Consider the following 27546-nt stretch of genomic DNA (forward strand, 5'->3'; position numbering starts at 1 on the left):
TTCCTAAGACCTTAAAAGTTTCAGATAATGGCCTCTGACATTTTGAAAAATAGCCAAATTGTACAAAGCCAATAAACGTGAAAAGGCATGCTCCATGAGCAGAAAATTGTGTAATGTGACTACAGTTTGTTGTCTGTTGACAGGGGCGAGATGATGGACTGTGTTTTCTTTGTTGCTATGACGACGATTTCCCTTTGTAGGATGGACAGCTGCACCATGACTCAGTGAGTCCCGCCAATGCCGTAACAGGCTAAGGTGGGTGGAAATCAGCCTCCTTGTGCTGAGATCATCAGCAAGGCCTCCTATTCCCACCCTGCTCCATTCCATTCTTCATGCTGCAACAAACATCATCTTCGACAAGATAAATCATCACCTGTGTCAGCCACACTCCTGTTCACAAAACTCATCGGTGCCGTCTCCGCGCATCAGCCCAAGTCCATAACCTGGCCCCTGGCTCTCTGGCCAATTTTGCCTTGTGCCAGCCTCCCTGAAACCAGTTTCTCATCATTGGAAGGTTTGGTCTTCCTCTGCATAGCTGTTCCTTCTGCTTGGAATGCTCACCCCCCAGATCCTTGCATGGCTGACTTCTACTCTTCCCTTAGGTGACAGGAAATCTCACCTTTACAGAAAGGCCTTCCTTGCCACCCTAGATGCCACAAGTCTTCCCCCAGCCCTTTCCCTTTTCAGCTCTCAGCTCCTCATTTGTTTTCATCATAATGACCCCAAATTGTAAGTATATTTTGTGTCTGTCCGTTCACTAATTTATTGTCCTTCTCTCCTAATAGAACACAACTCCCATGAGAATGGGGACCCTGTCAGTCTTATTTATTGAAATATCCCCCAGTGTCAGCCACATCTAAACTAAACAGATATTTGTTGAATAAAATGAATGATAAAGGTCAAGCCAGCAAAGAAAAGAACGGAGAAAGGGGGGAGGAAGGAGAGAAAAAGGGTTATCTGATCACATAGTTTGAGCACCTAGATCCAGCTATACCTGAAGACAGTGCCTCTAGACTTTTCAATTCTGTGAGTCAGAAATTCTATATTTATTGCTTAAACCAGTCTGGTTTGCATGTCTGTTCTTTGCATTGAAAAAACATTTTAAATATGTTTTTTGTTGTTGTTGGTGGTGGTATTGTACATCCTTCAATTTTAATATCTTTCTATATAGACTTTGCTTTTGAAATGGCCACTGTTGAATTCCTACATGCAGGCAAGTTTTTTGTCTGGTTACAGGGTCTTTCCACAGAAACTCTCCAGAACTGGTTATCAACAATGGTCATGACTATAGATTTTTGTTAACTCTGATTTTCTCTGTGTGAATACACCTGTAGTCAAAAACAAATACACACACACCATGAGGGGGGAAGGTGATGCTCTGGAGAGGGGAGAGAAATGTGTGGCCCTGTCAGCCATGACAACTTGAAAAGGAATAGAGAATTGTTATAAAGTCCTTGGCTTTCCATTGGAACCCCAGACTTCAAAGATTTATTAAAAGGGGTCCCCAATTTATACCTCCTCAGTCCCCCTTCCTCCCAAGCCTCTTCCCTTAAAGCTGCAGGAGAATTTAGCGATTCTATTTAGGAGCCAGCAGCTCTGCATGGGGAAAATGGATAAGGAGCAGGCTCCTGAGGATAACAAGTGTGGCTGGCCTTGGATAGAAGGGAGCGGACCAGATAAAGGTCCTTGAAAGAGGAATAAGAAGCTGAAAAATATCACGTGTCTTTGGGAAAGGGAGAGATCATTATAGAACAAGATAAGGAAACACTCAGAGCCTGGGCTGGGATAGAAAACGGGCCCCCCACCCCATGGGCAGGGAGAGGAAGAGGTGGTGGGCTGGGTCTGCAGACCCCAGGGAAGACAGATTTACAGGGAGAAGGGATTTGTGGGCATGTCCGCAGCTGCTTCTTGGACCTTGCTGGTAGGATGTGTCTTTACTCCCATCGGTTGGGAAACTGATGTAAAAGGCTTCAAAATTAATGATAAAGCTAAGTTGTATAGGGCTGACTGTGTGCCAGGTACTATTCTAAGTGCTTTTCATACATTAACCCATTTCACCCTGTCTAAGAAAACCCAGAGCCAGACAGTAAAGTAGCAAAAACAGATTTTACTCAGGAACTATTGCAGCCAGGGAAAAGAGACCACAGTGTAGAACTGGGCTCAATTCCAAATGCAACAAGGACAAGTAAGTGGGGATTTATAGCCCAGGAGCAGCTTGGGGTCGGCGGATGGAAAATCACCGAGAGGAAACCTCAGGGGTCTGGGGGGGTTCTGGCAGAACTGACCTGACAGGATTCTTGCTGAAGGCAGGCCAGGTGGTCAGACATCAGCTTAAGGATGGTGGAGGGTGAGAAATTTGGTCGCACAGATCGATGGTGATCAGAAACTGAGGGTGGGTGATTCCGGCTCAACTGATTCGACAGGATTCTGGCTAAAACTGGGTGATGCAAAGAACATAGAAGTTGAGGTCTAATTGGGAAGAGAGTTCAGAGGAGGCTGACTAAAGGAGAGAGTCTTTGTTGATCCCTAAAACAACACTATGTTATAGAGAGCACCATCAAGTGTCACTTAACGACGGGGACACATTCTCAGAAATGCGCCGTTAGGTGGTTTCCTCGTTGTGCAAACATCATAGAGTGCACTTACACAAACCTTTAGGGTATATAGCCTACTACACACCCAGGCTCTATGGTACTAATCTTATGGGACCACCATCATATGTGCAGCCCGTGGTTGATCAAAATGTCATTATGTGGCGCCTGACTGTATCACTCCCTTTTACAAATGAGAACGCAGAGGTCTGCTGGCCATGGACTCAGCATACCCTGCTTAGGCAGTCTACTCTACAGAGGGAACGGTGGGTGAACGTTAATCTGTTGTATGTATAGCCACTTATTGCCAATCAGCAGTCACATGACCCTCTCCTCGTACTCAATTTCGGCTATTTAGAGGATGACTAACGACCTCTTTGAGGAACCCTCCAAAGGCTCCCAAAGTGAAATCTACATATTCTTCATCGTCTATTTTTCAAGTGAAGGAGATCAGGATATGCCACCCTAAAATATGCCACTTTGACATAAGAACTATTTTGAGCTGAAGGCATCTGGATTCCTGAAATCTCTTATCTACCTAAAAGCAGAGCCTCCCAAAAGAACTCAATGGTCCCAAATTCCCTCTCAAGGATCAAAGCTGATCTCCTGGGCTCAGTCGGCACCACACCCAAACAGACGTTGTCACAAGATCATCCCGTCTCCCATCTAGTTTCCTAAGAGCCCATTTATCTTTCCAAAAAGTCATTTGTCTCTCCTTAGATACTCTTTCTCCCCCTTCTCTTTCTCCTACTCAGTTAGGAATATAGACCCCAAATTCTAACCACCCCTTCAAGCTACTCATCTCTTGGTACTCCCAAGTACACGGTCAACGCATATGCTGATAAACCTCTGTTTGATTCTTCTCTTGTTAATCTGTCCTTTGTCAGTCTTATTTACAGAGCCCCAGCTGGGGAAACTAACATGAGTAGAGGGAAAAGATTCTTTTCCTCCCCTACACAAGTCAGACCATGGGAAACACACCCTCCACGTTTGGTGAAAATCTGTCCAGTCTTTTTTGCAAGATGAAGCAACATGTAATTCAAACCTGATCTTATTTACACAGATGACCATTCTCAGGGCAGGGCCACATTTCCTGATGACTCAGCTCTTCTGTTTGGAGCCCAAAGGGTTGGGAGAATACATTACACTGGGTAATATGCAGTTTATTCCTTCCAATTTTAATCACATCTGCTATCCAAACGTCACAATGCCTTTACATTTTAAACAGTCTTCTCAGCAGAACTGATCTGGAGAACTATCTTGGTTATTTATTGATGTCTAAGGAAACACCCCCAAACTTAGTGGCTTAAAACAGCAATGATTTATGATTTTTCATGATTTTGTGAGATGATTGGGCAATTCTTTCAGCTGGTCTCACCTGGAGTCACTCATGTGGCTGCATTCAGATGGAGGGTCAACTGGCCGGGATGGTCCAAGATGGCCTCACTCATATGTCCAGCCATTGGTGCTCCTGTTAGCCAAGGCACCTTCATCCTCCTCGTGGCCTCGCATCCCACTGCAGGCTCCATAGACTTCCTTACGTTTACACGGCGGGTGCCAGAGATGGGGGGTGAGGGGTGGGAGAAATAGGTGAAGGGGGTCAAAGGGTACAAACTTCCAGTTATAAAATAAGTAAGTCATGGCAATGTAATGTACAGCATGGCGACATATTAATAATACTGTATCGCCTATTTAAAAGTTGCTCAGAGAATAAATCTTAAAATTAATGCTCATCACAAGAAAAAACTACGTAAGGTGACCAACATTGCCTACACTTATTGTGGTGGTCATTTCACAATGTATACAAATAATGAATCATTTTGTTGTGCACCGGAAACTAATATAACATTATAGGCCAATTATACCTCAATAAAAATTTCAAAAAGCAAAAGAAAGCTAACACAGATGCTTTTAGAGAGGGAAATCTTAATAGAAAAAAAAGTGGGGGGAGGATTATATTTCATGATTCGTTTCCAGAAAGAAATACCTGGTTAAACATTGTAGGTCTAGTCACAAGGCTGGTTAAGGATTGTTAGACTGTAAAACTCATGACTATTAATTGTTTGGGGTAAATTCTAACTTCACAAACAGGGCTATTAACCAGATATACTACCAATTAACAAAGACTTCAAACAACAGAACTCCTCTTCTATCAACAATTTGCTCAACTTGGTTACAGTTATCTGCACAATGTAACTTGACCTTGTCTCAGTTTTTGGATAATTTTTATCTTCTCAACACATAGGCCTATTTACATCCGCAGCCAGGTCCCACATCCTGGCTCCTTGGATAAAGACACTGCTGTGAAAATTAAAGCCTGTTGAACACATAACATGTAAAATCTTTCCCACCAAGCAACTCCATTGCAGCAGATTTTGACTCTAAGACTAGACAGAGATAACAGCACACATCCAAATTTGAATCATGATTGCCTTGCCTTTCTAGCTTTTTTCTTGGTCTGTTTTTAGTGGTTTTCATGTCATTACATCAAACGTGATGGCTCTATCTGTTAGGATCCTCTGAGTAGCAAGCAGAGATTCAGAGTCACTGCCTTAAACAATAATGAGAATGTATTGCCCCACAGAATTGATAAGCCCAGCGATAGAGCAGACTTCAACCGGGACCTGATACAGCAGCTCAGCCATGTCACCAATGAGCTGGTTTCTTCTGGACTCTCTTCACCTTCTCTAAAATTGGCTTCAAACAAAGGTTGTAAAGGCGTTCAGAACCAGCCATCCCAAATTATGCCACTTCGGCGTAATGCGACCTTGTACTCAAGGCAATGGAGAAGCGGCAGATGCAGGAAGGGCTCTCTGACCACCCCGTTTCTACCTAAAAGGAAGTCATAAAATCTCCCATGAGAAAAGTGCCCTTTCAGGGCCAGGCCGGTGGTGCAGTGGTTAAGTTCGCAGGTTCCACTTCGGCCGCCCGGGGTTCGCCGGTTCGGATCACAGGTGCAGACGTACATATCATTTGTCAAGCCATGCTGTGGTAGGCGTCCCACATAAAAAGTAGAGGAAGATAGGCATGGATGTTAGCTCAGGGCCAGTCTTCCTCAGCAAAAAAGAGGAGGATTGGCAGCAAATGTTAACTCAGGACTAATCTTCCTCAAAAAAAAAAGAAAGAAAGAAAAATGCCCTTTCTGCATCATCAACAGAAGAACATTCTGTAGGGGAGCAGAATTTGCTACCCCAAAATGTGTCTCTTGGCTTCATTATTTTTTAAGAACAAAAGACTCAGGCAGAAATTTTGACCTCCCCCCTTAACTGCCTAAAAAAACTTAAGATAGCAGCCAGCCCAGTGGCATAGTAGTTAAGTTCATACTCTCTGCTTTGGTGGCCCAGGGTTCGCAAGTTCGGATCCTGGGTGTGGACCTACTCACTGTTCATCAGCCATGCTGTGGCAGCGTGCCACATACAAAATAGAGGAAGACTGGCACAGATGTTAGCTCAGCGACAATCTTCTTCAAGCAAAAAGAGGAAGATTGGCAACAGATGTTAGCTCAGGGACAATCTTCCTCACCAAAAGAAAAAATAATAATTAAGATACAAGGGCTGTTCCAGGAAGGAGCTATCACCATAGATAACTCTAGTTTAATATGAACTGGGTGTGGTAGACAGGGAGCAACCTAGCAAGGCCCTTTCGATCAAAGTTCTCTCCATGTCCCATTGTCTCTGCCAGGCATGGCAGACATTTGTTTACCAAACATTTGCTTTTCCAACTCTGTGTAAATTTCCTTCCTCCCTTTGAAGTCCCAAATTACTACCCTTAACATCTTCTTTTGTCTTTAGAATAAGATGGTATTTAAGGTGGTGGCTTCAACTATTTTGGCGAGTTACTCAGTTTTCCTGGGTTTCTCCCATGTATACACGTTATTAAACTTGGTTTGATTTTCTCCTGTGATTCTGTCTCCTGTCAGTTTAATTCTTGGACCAACCAGAAGAACCTAGAAGGGGAGAGGAAAATTTCTTCCTCTCTTACAATTCTTATCACCAAAGACTGGGAGTCAACACCAAAATGGATCTGTACAAACCAACCTGCTAACGTAACCCTTATCTTCCATTAGTTTCCCCCATATATTTCCTAGTCACTGTCCCACAATTTACTGCCCCTTGCCCAAACCCCTTTGTCTCTTGTTACATTCCCAGAATTTATTGTTCTTTGTAAGCTTTTGGGTCTAACAGCTTCTTCAGGTCTTCATTTTCCTTTTGAAGGCATCTGTGTACACATAAAAACTTTACATAAAACGGGGGCTGGCCCGGTGGCGTAGAGGTTAAGTTTGCATGTTCCGCTTCTGCGGCCCGGGGTTCACTGGTTCGGATCCCGGTCACAGATCTATGCACCGCTTATCAAGCCACGCTGTGGCAGGCATCCCACATATAAAATGGAGGAAGATGGGCACAGATGTGAGCTCAGGGCCACTCTCTCTCAGCAAAAAGAGGGGGATTGGCAGCAGATGTTAGCTCAGGGCTAATCTTCCTCAAAAAAAAAATTATGTAAAATATGTACACTTTTCTCCTGCTTATCTGTCTTACATGAATTTAATTCTTGGGCTCAGCTATAGGTCCTAAGAGGGTAGAAGGAAGTTTTTCCTCTCCTACATCCGCCTCCCATTGTGGTCAAAAGACGGCTGGCAGGAGCTCCAGGGCTGCGTCCTTCATTCCTATTAGAAGAAGCAACGTCTTTCTCTGAATTTTTCTTGGAAAAGGGAGGAAACCTCTTTCCCAGAACTTGCCAGCCTCTCGTTGCCTCTCATAGTTCCGAACATGGTCATATGTACATACATTCTTAAGACAATCATGAGTTCTGGGAAACTAAACTGTTTTTGCTGATTGCCTCAAACTGACAATGTGCCACCCCTGAATCCATAGGTGGGATCAATCCCACCTAAACTGTTTGGCTAATTTCATTCAAGGAAATCCAGTAGACTGTTGCCAATGGGAAGGAATGGGTGCTAGTCAGCAAGCAATAACGTTCAATCTTGATGGCTTAACTTTTTTTCTTTTTTCAAAAAGTAGTTTTATAGAGAAATAGTTCATATATCATACAATTCACCTATTTAAATTGTACAATTCAATAGTTTTTAGTATATTTGCGGAGTTGTGCAACCATCACCAACCATCTATTTTGGAACTTTTAAAAAAATTATTTTATTGAGGTCATATTGGCTTTCAACATAGTGTAATTTCAGATGTACATTATTCTAGTTCAGTTTCTGTATAGACTGCATCGTGTTCACCGGCAATAGTCTCGTTTCCATTTGTCAGCATATGCACACGCCCCTTCACCCCTTTCACTTCCACCCTCTCCTCCTTCCCCTCTGGTAACCACTAATCTGTTCTCCTTACCTGTGCGTGTGTTTGTTTATCTTCCACATGAGTGAAATCATACGGTGTTTGTCTTTCTCTGTCTGACTTATTTCACTTAGCATAAAATCCTCCAGGTCTATCTATGTTGTCGTAAATGGCACGATTTTGTCTTTTTGTTGTTGTTGTTATTGTTGTCCAAGGTTTATTGACAACATAACAGCACAGCAGAAAGATTCCAATGGTTCCGCGTGGCGTTTTGAAGTTCCTCCCAGCTGTAGGCTGAGTGACCTGCAGTTTGGACAGACCGTCAAAATCCAAGAGTTTCAGCATGTCCTCAGTGTCAGGATCTACTTCAGCAATCTCTTGATCCAGAGCTGAGACCTCAGGAACATAATCATGTCTCCTTTCTCTCTCATAATCCTGCAGCTTGATGGGTATACCTCTCACCAGGCCTCTCTGACTCCGCTACATCAGATGAGCGACATGGCCTGCTATCCTTTGGTGGGGGCTCTTGCTGGGAATAACTGTGATGTCCTCCCTCATACATGTGCTTATTGGCATGGAAGTCACTGCCTGGGCACGTGTAGTCTTTCTCAATGATGACCCAGGCCAACTTCTTCCTGGTTTCATTGTGAACACGGCCCATGTTGGCAGGTTCCTGGTAAAAGAGCGATTTTGTCTTTTTCATGGCTGAGTAGTATTCCATTGTGTATATATACCACATCTTCTTTATCCATTCATCCATTGATGAGCACTTGTGTTGCTTCTACACCTTGGCCATTGTGAATAGTGCTGCAGTGCACGTATAGGTGAATATATCTTTTTGAATTATTTATTTCATGTTCTGTGGATAAACACCCAGTAGTGGGATAGCTGGGTCATATGGTATTTCCATTCTTAATTTTTGAGAAATCTCCATACTGTTTCCCATAGTGGCTTCTCACTAGCAGTGTGTGTGTTCCCTTTTCTCCACATCCTCTCCAACACTTGTTATTTCTTATCTTGTTAATTATAGCCTTAAGGGCTTAACTTTTAATTGTGAAATTCTATACAGTGTATCTCTGTCTTCTAAAACATCTTGGGACAAAAACTTTAAACATTGGTGGAAAGCTTTGTGAAAGTACTTTCATTCATATCCCATGTGAATGAGGGAGAAATGCGTTCCTTGTATTTACCACATATTGCCCCTCATTTCCTCCTAGAATATGCAAGTAATAAAAGTCTTTTTTTTCGTTAAGTCTTCAAATGACCCGGGTGACTCTGTGCACTTTTCCTCTGTTAAATCTGTTTTGATGCCAGGTAGACATGCTCTTTTGAATGTTTTTCTACTTAATTTATTTGGAGGAAACATCTCTGATCATTTCTCGTGCAGGAGAAAGGTTAGATGGCTCTTGGCTGGTTCTGGTACTCCAGGAATTCAGGACGAAGGTGAGAAATGATTTTATGGGCATTATTGAGCAAAGAGGGGTAGACAGCTGACAGTACAAGCAGGAAGCCTGGAACAGTGTTTATTGGAGGAAATAACAGAGATAGGGCAGTGCCAGGTGTGTGACCCCTCTCCCCTCCAATGCCCATTGCCACATAGGGCAGAACACAGACTTAGCCGAGCCAGATGAGAGTCCAGGAGATGAACCAGCCTCTGGGCTTACCAGTCCTGTCGTTGAGGCTTTATCAGCTTCACCCTGAAGTGACCTTGGACTGTAGTGCAAGTCTGGTAGATAGAGCCTTTTAATATGACATACTCCTCAGTCCTGTTCCACTACATCGTTTACTCTTTTTACTCTCAGCTCTAACCAGCTTCTGTAACCCAAACAGACTCTTTCTACAGGAAGCCAGCTTCCTCCCTTGGAGGCCAGTCTACAGGGGAGCAGTCTCCAGACAAGTTAATCCTTGCCTCTCAGTCCACCCCTTGATTTCAAAGGATAGCTTCTACGTGTCATATTCCACCCCACTAGCAGTCTTGCACCTATACCTGCTGAACCATAAGGATTGTGAAGCTAGTCTCTGGTTTTGCTATGGGAGACACTGAAGGATGGTTAGAAGAGTGAGCGGGAAAAGGAAGGCGATGAATAACACCTGAAGCCCTCCCAAAAATCAGGGGCCAAAGGATCCCAGATAAGACAAGAGAAAAGGTTCCAGGCTGCTGATCAGAGCATCTTAGTCAGCCATTCTACCCATTTCGATACATAGGAGTCTGGTTGTTCTACCTTGCCACCAGAGTTAACCTAAACACAACACAGTTTAGTGAGGGTAGAGTCCACTCCCTGTCTGGCCTGCAGATACTAAGGAATAATTCTCTTATCTAAGACCACTCCGACCTAGGCCTCCATACTGATTTGCTTGGATCCTAGGACTGGAGGCACTGGCTATTTGGTCTGGTGGGGTGAGAAATCCCATATGGATCTCACCAGTTCATTAGTCCCTTGACCCAGAAATGGAGCCCCACATGAACCTGTAGCATCATGTTCCATGTATAATAACCAGTTCCAGGCCCCAGGATGATTATGGATCTGGGAGAGAGCCCTGGAAAACTCAGAGTGGCCACCCTGAAGTGAAGATCATATTCACTAAAGGTGGACTGGAGATGGCTATCTGTCTAGACAGAATAGCCCAAGGACACATAGTCCATTCCAGGAAATCATAGTCATTCGTGGTCATTGTCAGAGGTGTTTGTACTGGCAAGCAGAAGCTTTGAGTGTAGTCAAGTAAGACTGAATCTGTAGCTGTAATTGGGGAGTGTACATGGCCTAGAGAGAGGACAAGGTCCTCTGTAAGACCCACTAGGTCCTGAGATTTGGGTCCATTCTTGGTGGTCTCACCAGCAGGCATTGGGTAGGGTGAACACAATGGAGTATACCAAAGGGCTGGGAGTGCTGGGAGCAGACCCTGGGACGGTGATGTCAGGGAGCAAACTTTGCCACCCCAAAATGTGTCTCTCTGGCATGAGGATTATTTCAGGCTGATTATTTTTAAGAAACAAAAGACTCAGGCAATATCTCTTTTTGCCTCCCTCTTAACTGCCTAAAGAATTTAGATAAAGGGCCTGTTCTAGGAAGAAGAGCTATTGCCAGAGATGTCTACAAAGAATAAGAGGCAGGTGTGGTCAACTAGGGGAAACTTAGCATGGCCTGGTTGATCAAAGTCCTCTCTGTGTCCCACTGTCTCTGCATAGCATATCAAACATTTGTTTACCAAACCTGCTTTTCCCATCTTCCTGAGAATTGCTTCCCTCTCCTTTGAAGTCCTATTACCCTACACTCTTCTCCTTAGCTCAGGATGGCATATAAACCTCAATTGCTCCTCTGTCAGGGAGCCTTGTATCTTTGGGGTTCCTGTACATATGAAATTGGATTTGATTTTCTCCTGTCAATCTGTCTCATGTCAATTTAATCTTAGACCAGCCAGATGAACCCAGAAGAGCAGAGGAGAAATTTTTCCTCCCCCAACAGTGACCAACTCTCCCCTTCCACATCTGCTTCCAGACTGATGCAGGAGATGGACATACCTCCTCTCAAAGCAATCAGCACAGTGAGTCTTTTCTCCAACTTGAGATCAGGCTGTACTTTCACGTACACCAGACAAAGTGCTCACCTTGTGTTTGGAGGCATGCCAAACAGAAACGGCTGCTTTTCACATGTTAGAATTACATTCAGGGCGACAAGATGCTCATTCTGTGACGAGCACCACTTGAAAAGTGAAGTCTGGGAGCTCCGGCTGGACAGGACACAGGTCATCGAGTGGAAAGTGGAGCAGAATTGTGTGCAATGGTTACAGTATTCTTGCTGATACTGTCTATCTCTTAAGCTCTATTCACCTAAATTGAATATCTATAGTGTGACTTTTCCTGACAGTCTTATTTTTGCTTAATTAGCCTATTTTATAGTTTGTCTATCAATTTCGGGGGAAATGAAAGAATCCTGCCAACCTAAGACCCTTCTGTACCAATATGAGAGCACAATTTAGTATCGAGTAAACATTATAGTATTTACACGCATGTAAGGTAGCACGAAAGTGACTACAAATTCTGATTTCCACACAAATTTATACAAAAAACTAGAAGAGAGAATAATGAGAACGTCTCTTCTGTCTGTGATTGTCTCCACACACCTTGTGAGAAGCTTCTAAGTCAGACCTGGAGGCCAGCGCTCACAGCTCCAAGGACCAGAAAGCCCACAGTCTTGCACCGCAAAATCAAAAGGATGGACCTCTTCTGGGGCCTATTGGGTTTTCAAGGAGACATCCTAGGAAGAGAAGGTGAGGAGGTGTAGGGGAGGAAAAAGTTTTCCTGGACCCTCTTAGAGTCAGTCCCTGGCTGGGTCTAAAAAATGTAACTGACAAAGAGGTTAACAGGAAAAGAGCACATGAATTTACTTAATATAAGTTTGACATGACGTGGAGCCTTCATAAGGACATGAAGACCCAGAGAAGCAGACCTGTGGACTGTCACCCCAGGTTTGATGGGGAATGGGCGTTTGTGGAGGAATACGATAGATTGAGGAATACAAGGTAATTGCAGTGAATTGGGGGAAATTTAGCAAGGCCAGTTTGTTAGGATTCTTCTCAGCGTGCCTTTGTCTTCAGAGATAAGGATGTTCTTTTCCTCCAGGTATAGGGAGGGCTCCTCTCACAGGAGAGTTTTATGCCCTGTTTCAGTGCAGAAAGGCGGGAGCAAGAAGGAGGTCAGAGTGCCCTTCCCGCTTCTGCTTTTTCTCACCCTCCTTCAGCTTAGAGTATTCAATATGCCAAGGGGCCATACTTTGGGGTAGTGTGTCCTGAACCCCGTCAGCGGCAATCACCTGCCTCCTCTTTACTAAACAAGAGAAGCCGGGTCACCTTACCCTGACTCTGGCTTGTTCCTGCCTTTCCTGCAAGTGCCATTAATCATGTTATAGAGTAAATCATAAGAAAATTGCCAGAACCTATTTCATGCAGTATTGTTGTCATTTAGCACTGTCGAGTGGATTCTGACTCCTAGTGACCTGTGGACAGCAGAGCAGAACCCTGCCCAGTCTTTTTGTACCATCCTTTCACCTTCCAGCGCTCTATCAGACAATGCTCCACTGCTATTCACAGGGTTTTCATGGCCAACTTTTTTGGAAGTGGGTGGCCATGTCCTTCTTCCTAGTCTGTCCTAGTCTGGAAGCTCCAGTGAAACCTGTCCACTAGGGGTGACCCTGCTGGTATTTGAAATCTCGGTGGCATAGCTTTCAGCATCACAGCAACATGCAGCCGCCAGTCTGACAACAGACACACGGGTGGTGTGGTTCCCTGACTGGGAAACAAATCCGGGTCACGGAGGTGAGAGCACCAAATCTTAACCACTGGACCACCAGGGCTGGCTCGTTTCATATGGTATATGGTTTATATATTTACGGAAGTAATACACCAATATATTCCTGTAAAATTTTTCAAAAAATAAATAAGTATATAGAATTTCAAGATGAAATTTCCTCTTCCCTCCCCTCTACAGGCAGCCTGCCCTGCCCCCACTTCTGCCTTCTGAACTGACTCTGACCTTTTTTTATGCGTATCAAGAAACTAAGACTGAAGTGGCCGGACTGGTTGGGTAGATCCTCTGGCCTCCTGGGTCTTTTGCACCTCAAGATGGTGGAGGCCCTCAAATCAAAGCCCTCTGGGCATGGAAGGCCATGGATTGTATGAGAATTTGTATTTATAAAGAACTTTATCTGAAAGTTGAATCTCTTGCCCCACACCCCTCTCTCCCCCTCCTTTTAGGCAGGCCAAACTACCAGTCCATCCTTCATTCCTTAAGTGCAATTCCAAAATCAAAATCCAATATAGTTTTAACAACTAAAGATTTTGTTTTCTTTTGCAGCAAATTCATTCAGTAGCAAAGCCTGACTTGTGGCTATTTATCGTCTTAATTTGTTGATTTTAGTGCACATATTTATACACTTTCCTACAGATGAATTAATGTCGTGCATTACCCACTGGAAATGTTATGAAAATACAAATATAGGAACTGTATTATCACTCTAAAACCAAAAATTCTGAATTCTGAAACACTGCTCGCCTTAAGGATTTGGGGCCTGGAATACCCGTCCTGTCGCCACCCTTTTTATCTAACTGATCAGTTGTTATTGCTGCATAGCGAACCACCCTGAGGCTTAGTGGGTTAAAACAAGAGTCATTGATTTAGCTCACACATCTGCAGTTAGGTCAGCAGACCGCCGGGAGAGCTTGTCTGTGCTCCAGGCGGCATCAGCTGGGGTAGTTTGCGGACTGGAGGACCCATTTCCAGGATGGCTCGCTCACACGGCTGGCAAGTGGGGCTGGCTGTCGGCCAAGACAGAGTGTCCAAAAGACAGGAAGTGGAAGCTGCCCATTTGTAAAGCACAGCACCACTTCCACGTTATTCTGATGATCAAGTAGTTACAAGGCACTAGCCACAGATCTTCATGGGAGTGTCATGGAATTTTGAAAGCTTGTTTTAAATGACCATACGATCACTCATTCTTCAAGTAGCGGCTCTAACGCCATCCTCTCTGAGAAGTTTCCAGGCCTCTTGAGACAGTGCAAAGTGCCCCTCCTTCGTATTTACCAAGAGCGTGTAGAGAATTTTCTTGTTTTAAATCAACTTTAAGGAGGCATAATTTACATACAATAAAACTGCCCAACTGTAAGTCTACAGTTTGATGGGTTTTGATAAATGGATACTCCTCTATAATCGCCACCACAATCAAGACAGAACATTTCCATTACCTTAAAGAGTTCCCTCAGGCCGTGTAGGAGATTTCTTAAAGAGCCCCGTTGAAGCTTTTGTTGTTGTTGCTGTTTTTTTGTCTGTTTGTCTTGGGCTAGGATAAAGGGAAGTGAGAGCTGAGAAAACCTGGTTAGAGTCTACTCTTCTGCAGTAAGGAAGTCGCTGTAACCACGTACTTGTCAGCTACTGCTAATCACCGAAGTTCGGTGATTGCGAGCACTGCTGTATCTCGCCTCGCCAAGGAAGCTGGGTAAAGCGAGCAGTGACAAGTGAGTCCCCACCCCTGCGGGCACAATGCAAGTCAGATCTGATCTCTGCTAAAGGTAATCCAATGGTTTCCCACTGCCTTTAGAATGAAATCCAATCTCTTGGCCCCAAATTAGGCCACTGCGATCTCCCTCTGCTATTTTCCTCCCAGGCCTCTGGGACTCCCTATGCTATGGTCACATGGCCTTCCTTCAGGTCCTCTAACATTCAGTGTGTTCCTACCTCAGGGCCTTTGCATTAGCTGTTCTCCCTTCTTGCCAATCAGGTATCTCTTTGAATTTCATTGTAACCAGCAGTTAATAATGGATTGTCCACTCACTTTTGTGTCTTTCCGCAATGCCAAGATTTATTACAGTAAATTCAAAGGATCTCGTTGCAAGTGACTGAGGGCCAGGAACAGCGGTAACAACCTGGCAACCCTTTACCGAGACGCAATCAAACATCACACAATAAATCACGAGTATCATAAGAACATATTAACTAACACCAAACACAGCATTCAGTATGCAAGGGGTTACGAACCGAAATCCACAAAGTCCTTGGCACGGTCCAGTGAGTCAGAACAGGAAATCAGCCCAGCCGAAGGGAAGGCAAGAGGCATTGGAATCAGCAAGGCGACCAGCAGCCTGTTGTCCGCTCTCTGGAATGGCTCACTGGCTTTGGTCCGCCTTCACCTTCCCCTTTTTTGCTGCTTCCACATCTTGTTCAGGTCTGCAGCCTGCTGTTTGGTTATCTCTGGGGGTGTCTGTGATTTTTATGGGTGTTCCTTTAAGGCGTTGACAGTTACACCATCACTCCATTTTCTTGTGTCAAGTCCTTCCATTTTGTATGCTCTCTAGAGTCACCTCCTCAGAGATTCACCTCCCTGAATTCCTAATCCAAAGACATTCTTTCCTGTCAAGATATCAGTATTAAACCAAAGACTCCATATCCGAACAGGCAACGTGGAAAGACCTGGGTCTCACGCCTTCTGTCTACAGTGCTCCTCTACTGTGTGTTTTGGCAGTGAGCTCTATATGGTAGGGCTAAGATCCCTGGTGGCACTCTACTAGTGAAAGCATACCTGTGACACATCACGTCATCGTAGCATTGATCACACTGTACTAAAATGACTAATTTACTTGTTTACCTTACTTCAGATGACAAATCCCTTGAGGACATGGACCTTTTCTTGTTCACTGTGACCCTGGCACATCACAGATGCTCATTAAATATGTGCTGAATGACTAAAGGGATAAAAGAGTGAAAAAACCAATAATTCTAAAACTGATAAGAACAACGTGAGAAGCCGTCGTCACTGGTTGAGATTTTGAGTTATATCCTAACTAGAATCATTACAGTTCCTCTTCTGGCCTCTTACTCTAGTTGCTGAATGTGATGGCTAATTTTATGTGTCAGCTTGACTGGGCTAAGAATGCCCAGATAGCTGATAAGATAATTTTTTTGTCTCCTAACAAACAATTTTTCAGCCCCTTGGCCAGATATCTAGAAATGGAATTGTTGAATGCTATGATAGACCATAATTTAATTTTATATATATATAAAAAATACTGCCAAGCTGTTTTCCAAAGTGGTGGTACCATTTTAAAGTACCAGCAGTGTACAGCAATCAGTTGTTGCAAATCCTCACCAACACTTGGTGTCATGAGTCTTTTCAGTTTTCACCCTCCCACAGGGTGTATAATGGCATCTTGTCATGATTTTATGTGGCATCTCCCTGATGATCAACTACGTGGAACCCCTTTTCTATGTTTATAGGTCATTCTTAGATGAAGTGGAATAAGGTAACTTCAATCCAAAGGCAAAAAAATAAGCAAACCAAAGAATACAAGCTTCCAGCTTGTGCCCTGAAACCTCCAACCAATGGGTTTAAGGATCACACGCCTCTAGTGGATAGCCTGGGCCCACTTCCTGAAGTCCAGGGATGTGGTGAACCCCTTCCTGCTTCCCCAACTCCCAGAAATGACAGTGCAATTTCTACTATTCAGATAACAACATGGCACAGCTACCGTTCTGCACCCAAGCTGCTTAGCAAAATGGCACCAGATGTAGAGTATAGAGCAAGGAACCCCCTTGTTCCTGTCCTGCTGCCCTCACTACCACACAGACTAACACTTGAGAGCAACATCTAGAGTTTGTCCCATTGATGTGGACATTGCGAAAATATTCCACTTAAAAATATTTATAGAGGGGCCAGCCCCAAGGCCTAGTGGTGGAGTTCGCGTGCTCCACTCTGGCGGCCCAGAGTTTTGCCAGGTTGGATCTGGGGCATGGACATGGCGCCACTTGTCAGGCCATGCTGGGGTGGTGTCCCACGTGCCACAACTAGAGGGACCCACAACTGGAGTATACAACTGTGTGCCAGGGGGCTTTGGGGAGAAAAAGGAAAAATAAAATCTTAAAAAAAAATTTACAGAGTATAAATGAAACCATTGTGTTGCCTAACTATTGTTATATTGTGAATATATTTCAGAAACGGATATCTTTTCTTGAAAGAATCTTAAGTGCTAAGATTTTTTCATGTGTTTCTTGCATTTAATCAGCTGAAGATGCATTTGTATTCTTAAGAAAAATTTCAAACTTCAAAGAAGTGGACTCTCACTGGATTGATGGAAGAGACCATACTTTTGTTATAGTTACAAGTTACAAAAAGTGGAATGACTATAAATTAATTAAAGACAAAACGGAAATTGAACCGACTGACTCTTAACAGGAACTCCATGACTGCGAAGTGATGCAGGTTTTGGACAAACACAAGCCTGAGGCAGGAACTCGTGACGCAGAGAGAGTTACGGCATGTGCTCAAACTTGTCATGTGATCGAACATAATACATGCCTCATGTGAATGGATGTTTTGAGAGCTATTGCTTATTCCTGCCACAGGAACGGCACATGCTAAGTAGGGGCCCCTCCTTTAGTCTGGATCCAAGAATGGAAAGACACATCTGACAGGAGCAGAGAAACCACTAACCTGCAACTGTTGTGGGTTGAATTGCGTCCCCCAGAAAGACAAGTCCTAGACTCCAATACCTGTGAATGGGACCTTATCTGGAAATAGGGTCTTTGTAGATGTAATTAGTTAAGATAACATCATACTAGATTAGGGTTGGCCCTCAATCCAATATGACTGGTGTCCTTACAAGAAGAGAGAGTACACAGGGAAGAAGGTCATGTGACAATGGAGGCAGAGGTCAGGGTGATGCAGCTACAGGTCAAGAACTCCAAGGCTTGCTGGCAACCACCAGAAATTAGGAGAGGGGCATGGAACAGATTCTTCCTCAGTATCTCCAGAAGAAACCATCTCCACCAACACCTTGGTTTTGGACTTCTGGTCTCCAGAACTATGAGAGAATAAATTTGGTGTTTAGCGACCCAGCTTGTGGTCCTTTGTTACGGTAGCTCTCGGGAACTAACACAGCAACCAACGTAAGCATGAGCAAGTGAGTAATTAACTTTGCTGTTGGACATCACTGAGATGGTGCTGTCAGTTTTTAAATTGTTAAAGGTTAATAGGTACATTATAGAAAACTGAAAAATACAGGAAGCAAAGTACCCAAACGTCATCCATAATCGTAAGCACTTTACAGTTTGATGTGTTCTAGGTCCTACGTGTGCGTACAAAGAACTACGCAAACATTTTTATGTGATTGAGCTTGTGCAGGGTGTATCATGCGTTTTCACACATCATGATCGTGAATAATGACCAATTCAAAGTCCAAAAGCCACGAGTATTTTGATAACTAAAAATACAGTACACCAAATCAATCAGTAAAAAAAGAAAGAAAAAGAAATCCTGCTTTTCTTGGTGTGATGGTTAATTTTGCGTGTTAACTTGACCGGTCATGGGGCTCCCACATTAAACATTATTTCTGGGTGTTCTCAGAGCCAGTTTAAATCAATCAATCCCATTGGTTCTGTTCTCTGTAGAACCCTGACTAATACACTTGGGGGACAAAAATGTCATAAAAGACAAAAATGGCAACAGGCCTCTAGATAAAGATATCGACAGAATTACAGTTAAAATACTGCATTCCCTTCTGTTCAATATTAAAAGAGACATAAAACAATAGAGTACAATGATTTTAAGAGAATTCATTATCAGACATATTCTATTAAAATATTATCAAGAAATATGTTTCCTCTCAGTTGTTTAATAATGTATTTCTACAGTACAGCCAAAAAGAGTTGTATACATACATCAATGGTTATCATCAAAATCTCCATGTGAGGGGCTGGCCCCATGGCTGAGTGGTTAAGTTCGTGTGCTCCGCTTCAGCAGCCCGGGGTTCACTGGTTTGGATCCCAGGTGTGGACCTACACACTGCTCATCAAGCCATGCTGAGGTGGCATCCCACAGAGAAGAACTGGAATGACTTGCAACTAGGATATACAGTTATGTACTGGGGCTTTGGGGAGAAAAAAAAAAAGGAACATTGGTAACAGATGTTAGCTCAGGGCCAAACTTCCTCACCAAAAAAAAAAAAAAAAAGTAAGCAAATGTGAACACATCTGCCCATACCTCTCCCCACCACCAAATTAATGGACGAGTCCTGACACTCACTGCTCAGAGGTGGTTTAACAATTCCATGTCCAAGATGCTTCTTTTCTATTAATTATTTTTTAAGATATTTACAAATTGGCTAATTCACTAGCTCTATTTTTTTACTTTTTTTTTTTTTTTTTTTGGTGAGGAAGATTCACCTTGAGCTACTGTCCATGCCAATCTTCCTCTATTTTGTAGGTAGGATGCCTCCACAGCATGGCTGATGAATGGAGTAGGTCCATGCCTGGGATCTGAACTCTCAAACCTAGGCTGCCAAAGGGAGAGTGTGGGAATTTAACCACTCATGGAGCCAGCCCCTCCCTAGCTCTATTTTTTTTTTTTAAAGATTGGCACTTGGGCTAACAACTGTTGTCAATCTTCCTTTTTTTCCCAAAGATTGGCACCTGGGCTAACACCTCTTGCCAATCTTTTTTTTTTTCCTGCTTTTATATCCCCAAACCCCCCCTGTACACAGCTGTATATCTTAGTTGCACGTCCTTCTAGCTGTGGGATGTGGGACATCGCCTCAACGTGGCCTGACGAGCGGTGCCATGTTCGCGCCCAGGATCCGAACCCTGGGCTGCCACAGCGGAGCACGCAAACTTAACCACTGGGCCATGGAGCCGGCCCCCCAGCTCTATTTTTTATCACACATTGTCACCTCAACACCTACAAAAAGCTGAGATGTTGCAAAATAAACAATGAGCTTTGTCACAATAAACACAGGCACTTTATAAAAAATACACAGATAGAGCTACGGATATAACTCCAAACTATCTTCTAGATATGGAAATACTACCAACGGCCCCTCCCTTCACCTTTCCTCTTCTCCTTCTTCCACCATTTTGATGACAGAGATTCATTTAGCACCAAGAGGTAGATAGCAAAAAATCAGTTTACTAGTTCTACTTGTGTCATATGCGAGCAACTTCTGTAACATCTAGAAAGACTAGATATTATAAAATTTGAACTTATCCTTTATATACATGACAGACACTGCAAAATAAAACCAAATGCACAGAACACAAGAGGGTGATGGTTAATCCTGTCTAACTCTAAGCAGACTAGCATGGAGCCCTTCGTACTTTCTCCTCCCTTCTTCCTGAACCAGCACAAACACGATGTGTTCCCCTCAAGGAAGTAGCTTGACCATTCCACTTCCAAAATACACTATTTCATCTGAATTTTAACAAAAGGGTATTTACAAAATGTGTGCTTTCCCTACCTCTACTTTCAACCTACTTTATGTACTTCTAGAAAAGCTGGACGTTTCAAATAAGTGCCGGGAGCTGTGGCTACATCATTTGATCGGCTGTTTGACAGGGTCCAGTCGATTAACGCCGAGGGGTGCAGGGTCGCCCCTTGGTGAAGAATAACCGGCCGGCCCCTCACATAGTTTTGAAACCTGTGCTGCTTCTAATTGCCCTTCATTCCTTTTCCTTTCTTAACCTCCAGTTTTCACTCCTTTGGGTGGCTGCTTGGGAGGCACTACCTCCCGGGAAAATTAGATATAGTAAGAGAATGTGACCACCTGCAGGTAACTTTCAAGGTATTTTTCAGTTAATTAACAGAGGAGCACACAGTCCCTTTTGAGACAAGCAGAAAGGAATCCTGCCCAGATAAGATGTCGAGTTAGGTTTATGGCCTCCATCTGCTTAATGTTTCCTTCTCCCTCCAGTTCTTTGTCTAAATATATATGCATCGTCCTTCTAAGTTTGCTGGTTAATTGGATGATCAAGAAGTATCTATATATTGTTCTTGACCTTCTGCTTTCTGTTAAAATGTTATACAGGTTTTCTCCTAAAAGCAATAAATAATAAATAATTGATGACTAGAAGGGCCGAGGGGTGCAGTGATGCCCCTCGGTGAAGAATGGCCGGCCCACACCCCTGATATTTTCTGAATTATACGCATGCTTTCTATCAAGGTTATGTCTATACTTATTTCTGTTTTTTATTTTGAAGATACATAGTTTAGCTTAGCTTTTCAGCCCTTTACTTTACTAACAAAATGACATTTTCTCTGGCTGTGTGCTTAGGGGACTGTTAGCTCTACAATCTAAAAGACAAAGGAATGCTTCCACCCCCTAAAGGGCGCGAAAATGTAAAGATGTTTAACTGCCCGCTGAGAATGCAGATAGCCCTGGGGATAAGATACCCTGGAGTTGCCTTTTGTTCCCATTAACCATCTACACTAATGACATAAATGATTGAGGGAGGCAGGGATGGCTTCACCAGGATGCAACCAGACGGACTGCTGTCCTGTCCGGAGGCCTGGACCTTCTCTCTTTGATTTAACTTTACCATGAATTACAACAGACGCCTAGGTACCTATCTCTTTTAGCTTAGAGACAACAAACACTAGTTAATTGCGGAGAAGACTACCATTAACCTTATGCTCTATAGAACAGAATGCTAATAAATATTCTTGTGCTCGTTTTTTACTTCCTTATCTCTCTGAGAATATTTGTAGAGCTATTTCTGTACTAATCCTGAAAAATATAAAAACGACACTTGTGCACAGTAAAGTCGGACTTGCTAACACCAACCCAAGTCTCACGTCCCCTTTATTTTCCCCTCGTTGTGCCGACGCCGTCCATCCCTCAGGAACCTGGACTCAGCTGGGGCGGGACTCCGGCAAATAAGGACTTCAGTTTGTCCACTATGTACACAGTAGTGTTGAATAAACTACACTCACGTAACAAAGGTTACATCTGCAGCTGACTTCTAATTATGACCATTGTAGTCTAGAATCCTTTGTTTATCTCAAGTCCTTTCCAAAAACGACCCACTGAATGAGATTTGGTTTTACAACATGATTCCCAACTTTTTACTGCTTTTGTCACCGTTGGGGAAATATAATTAAAAACCAAATCTTCTCCCAATGCAGAAATCCTCTCCACAAAAGTAATAGAGAAAGAAAACAGTTTTATTATTGAATAAGGATTAAACCAGAACGTGCTGCATCACAGGCAATCCACTAAGACATTGCAAAGACAGGAAAAAAATCCCGCCCTTTCATCCTGGCATCCTTTCCCATGCCAAGCCGATACAACTCATTCCATATATGTTCTCAAGATGATAACTAGTGTTCAAGTAAGAGGACTTGACAGCACCATTTGTCACACAGAATTCATCCCAAATTCACCTGGTAATTGAGGTGGCCATCTGTGTTTGCTAATTGGCTTTAGTCAAAGGGAAAATAAACTTCTTATTTTGAGCATTTATGACAGAAGGTAGCTTTGCAACTTGGTAGGCGCCCACTGAAGCTAGGCTCCCAGCCTCCCACAGAAACTTGGAGATAAAGCCTATCTCCCTTAACGATTACATATTGAAGAGATGGTTCCCAGGCCCTTGAGGAAGATATTCCTGGATTTATATACAATACAGCAAAGTTAAATGAAAGGGACATAGGAGCTGGCCTAGTGGCACAGCTGTTAAGTTCCCATGTTCCACTTCAGTAGCCCAGGGTTCGCCGGTTCGGATCCCAGGTGTGGACCTACCCACCTCTTATCAAACCATGCTGTGGCAGGTGTCCCACATATAACATAGAGGAAGATGGGCATGGATGTTAGCTCAGGGCCAGTCTTCCTCAGCAAAAAGAGGAGGATTGGTAGCAGATGTTAGCTCAGGGGTAATCTTCCTCAGGAAAAAAAAAAATGGCACATAGCACACTAGGCAATGTGTAATATGAAACCTTCTAGTACATCCCAGCAAAACACCCTTTGTAATTTCTTCCTTCCCACCTCCCCCAACCCACAGAACAAGTACAAAGAGTATACTGTTCACAGAGGTGGTTTAACAATTCCATTTGCAAAGATATTTCTCACCAACTTTTAAAAACTGTTCATTGTGATAAAATTTACATGACATAAAATTTACCACTTAACCATTTTTTGTCTTCTTCTCCCCAAAGACACCCAGTACATAGCTGTATATCCTAGTTGTGGGTCCTTCTAGTTCTGTTACGTGGGACACCACCTCAGCATGGCTTGACGAGCAGTTCTAGATCTGCGCCTGTGATCCAGACCAGTGAAACCCTGGGCTGCCAAAGCAGAGCGCACGCACTTAACCACTCGGTCACGGGGCCGTCCCCACCACTCAACCATTTTTAAGTTTACTCTTCAGTGGCGTTAAGTACATTCACATTCTGGTGCAACCAGCACCACCATCCACCTCCAGAACTTTTTATCATTCCAAACCGTACCTATTAAACAACAACTCTTCATTAGCACACTCCCCCGAACCCCTAATAACCACTCTTCTACCTTCTGTCTCTACGAATTTGACTATTCTAAGTACCTAATATAAGTGGAATCATACAATATTCGCATCAATTTTTAAAAGCTATTTACAAAATGTTATTCTACTACTTATAACTTTAGATACATCAAGCACTTCTAAACATCCCAAAAGACTAGCTATTTCAAACAAGAACTTAATTGTCCACTATATACACAGTACTGTGAAAGACACACGGAGCAATGGTCATAATTGAGGTGTCTTCTAAATGTGACCAGTTTGGCCCTGAACCATTCCCTCTACACTTCCTTCTCTCCACCACAACCCAGTGGTCAATCAAGTACGGGCATGTGCAATGCTTAGAGGTGGTTGAACAAATTCATATTTCAAGTCATTTACAGAAGATAAGCTTTCCTATGAATTTCAACACAAATGTACAAAATGTGTTTATTTTACTAACTCTGTTACACATTGGCGACCTCTTTACCAACTAGATGTTAAAAAATTAGAATTCATTTGTCTTGATACACACTATATACACAGCTAAGCAAAATGCATATAACATACAAAAAAACTGTTTTGCCCAAAACTATGCAAATATGAAGAAATTATCACCTTACCTTTTGCATTTCCTTCCCTCTCACCTCCTCCAAACCATTGAACAAGTATAGACAGCATTATACTGCTCACGGAGGTGATTTAGCAATCCCATTTCCCAAAGATAACATTTCCTATGAATTTTAGCGCAAAGATATTTACAAAGTGGTATTTCACTACCTTTAAACATATTTCGCACAGTTCAAAACATTTACATGGACTAGATGTTTCAAATAAGGACTTTGTCCACTATAGACACAGCAGTCCTGAATAAACTGCACAACAGTTTATTACATAACAACAGTTATAATCCCAAAGATCTTCTAAATAAGCACATTCTGGCCTAGAATCCTTCCTTCTTCTCTCCCTCCTCCACCCACCCAGTGGGCTGTAATGCTCAAATTTTCAGAAGCCAATTTTTCTTGGACTTTTAACACAAGGCACACAAAATTGTATTAGTTTAACATCTAGACCTTTGTCATAGACTGACAAGCTCTTTAACATCTAGAAAGACTAGATGCTGTAAACTAGGAGGATAGCTTGTCCATTATAAGCACTATTACATACAGAGCAACGAAAAACGAAATGTATGAACCTCAGGGATAATGGTTAATCTTGCCTAAGTATAAACACACTCACAAAGAGCCCTTAGCATTTGCTTTTCCTGCTCCCTCTTCCAAATCAGCGCACAAACACAATGCGTGCTCAGAGAAGCGGTTTGGCCATTCCAAAACAAACAAGCAACACTTCTCATAAATTTGAACAAAAGGATATTTACAAAATGTGTTATCTTACCACCTTTACTTTCAACGTGTATCAGGCACTTCAGAACATCTAGAAAGACTAGATATTTCAAAAAAGTACTGAGCACTGTCAGCTAGATAGAGTGAGGAATAAAATGCAGGTAAGTGGGAAAATGTCTTCTAAATATGACCAGTCTGGCCTAGAAGCTTCTTCTCTTCCTCCTCGCGGCCTTCTGCTCCGAGTCCTCTAAACCACGGAAGCAGCACGGATGTGTGTCACACCTGATGTCTCTTTTAGAGGCCGTCCAACAATTCCATTTCAAAAAGTCATTCCAGAAGACATTTCTTTTCCACAATTTTTTGACAAATGGTCATTTACAAGACTTTTGCTTGTCTCACTCTACTTTATCATACGTCAGGCAACCTCTTTACATCTAGAAGGCCTACATGTAGCAGAAGTTTTCTTTTAAAGGTTGGAGCGGAAGTGGAGCGCAGCTTTTCCACAGGCCTTCTGTAAACCAGCAAATCTTCCCCAACGACGGTGGGCGCTTCCCAACAGCCCAATTCGCTATGTTCTTCTACCATTTCTGGGCTCCGGTGTCAAGACCAACCGTTTGACGGCCACCAACGGTTCCAAGAGTCCTTGTCCCGGGCTCCGTTCACTTCCGGGCCCTGAAGGCCTTTGTCCACGATGTCAGCGAGAGGGGTCGTTTTTGTCTGATTGGGACCGAGCAGTCACCCGAGGGGCTGGGTTTGCGCGGTTCAGTGGCCTGACGCGGAGGTGGCCGAGCTCGCGTCAGCGGGGACCGGCCTCTCTGCCTTCCGTGCCCTTCCGGCGGCCGCCATGTTCTCGCCCGCCGTGCTCGCCAAACACAGGCGCCGCGTCGTCTGCGGCCTAGTGGGGTTCACCGTGGCCCAACCCACACAGGGCGGCCCGTGGGGCTGGGGCCGGGCTCAGGGAGGCCTCCGAGACCGTCAGGTCGTAGGAGTGGAGCGTTCGCAGCTACCTCAGAGCCTGCGCCGGGCAGTGGGCCGCGGCCGCCGGGCGTCTCAACTGGCCCGCAGCCCCGGCGGAAGGCAGAGCCCCCCAGGCGCGGGCCGGGCTTCTCACCGCGCTGTCTGCTGGAAGTCAGCATCGTTTTTTCCCCTTTTTTGACTGCACCAAAGCTAGCACAACCGGCTGAAGTTGTTAGCACTAAATAACCTTGTGTTTCCACCCCACGTTTTCAAGTTACTCTGAATCCACAGGATCTTAGTCACTGCCCTGGGGAGGTAAAAGGAAACGCTGTTTTGCAATCGCTGTTTCTAAGAGTTTGGGCTACTTTGGGTTGTTTTCGGTTACTTGCAAAACATCCTGATAAAAGTCCGTTCTTTTCTTCCTGAAAGAACTTCCTTTTTAGAGCAACTTCCCTGTGAACCTACCGTTTGGCAATTGCCATCAAAATTTAATACACAGATAGCATTTAAAAGAGCACTTTTTTCACTTCTAGGTCTTTAATTTAGAGAAGGAAGAGGACAAAACTGAAAAGATACTCATTGCAACAATGTTTGTAATAGGAAAAAGGACGGGGCATCATTCTATGTCATCCGGTTGGGAACTAGTTAAATAAATTACATACTGTACGTCAACACAATAGATCACGGTGCAGTTTTTAGGAAGAATGAACTAGCTCTATGCTGACATGGAAAGAGCTTCAGACATATAAATATGTCTTAATTGATAAATAGAATGGTAGGATGAGCCCATTCATGTAATAATCAAAACTCTAAATTTGTTATGTGTATATGTATAGGTATGCATATTTGTGTGTGTGTGTGCGTAAATAGGAAATAGTCTTTAAAATCATGCTAGAAGTTTAGAGTGGGGATATGGGTAAGTTTAGTTGTGAAAAAATTTCAATTTTTACTGTATAGAATATGCTTCTATATGATTTTTCATAAGGATGCTATAAAGGAAAAACAACTTAGTTTTTTTTCCTTCCTATGTAGGGAAAAAAACAGTTCTTCCCTACTGTGTGTTTCTCCCCTGTGTGTCTCCTTTACTACTCATACAAAATACTTTACTTCTGGTCACCAAATGGGTGGAAGCTTTTCCCCACACCAAACCAGTTTTCTGTGACACCAGCTGGGTGCCCTACAATTTAGCTCAATTCTGATACTGTCTACTCAGATCCCATAGGTTAAGGGCTCAGTCCCATAAGACTGCCCCCACCACACTTCAGATGCCACCCGCAAGTAGTAGGTCCACAGGTTACCCACCATTTCTGTCCAATTTGGCTACATATTGGAGGTTCCCATGACTCCTTCCTCGGGTTCACTTAATTTGCTAGAGGGGCTCACAGAACTCAGGGAAACACTTACTTATGTTTACCAGTTTATTAAAGGATACAGGTGGACAGCCAGATGAAGAGATACATAGGGCGGGGTCTGGGAAGAGTTCCCAGTGCAGGAGCTTCTGTCCCCATGGAGCTGGGGTGCATCACCCTCCTGGTGTTGTGTTGGCCAGCCTGGAAGCTCTCTGAACCCCCTAC

At 43.5% G+C, this 27546-nt stretch overlaps 1 pseudogene; it reads right to left on the minus strand.

The window, feature by feature from the left end:
- Positions 1-8546, minus strand: part of LOC124241970 (mitochondrial fission regulator 2-like) — a 44861-nt pseudogene extending 36315 nt beyond the window's left edge.
- Between the last annotated feature and the right edge of the window lie 19000 nt (positions 8547-27546).

Source organism: Equus quagga, chromosome 7 (genome assembly GCF_021613505.1).
Source record: "Equus quagga isolate Etosha38 chromosome 7, UCLA_HA_Equagga_1.0, whole genome shotgun sequence".
Classification (NCBI taxonomy): Eukaryota; Metazoa; Chordata; class Mammalia; order Perissodactyla; family Equidae; genus Equus; species Equus quagga.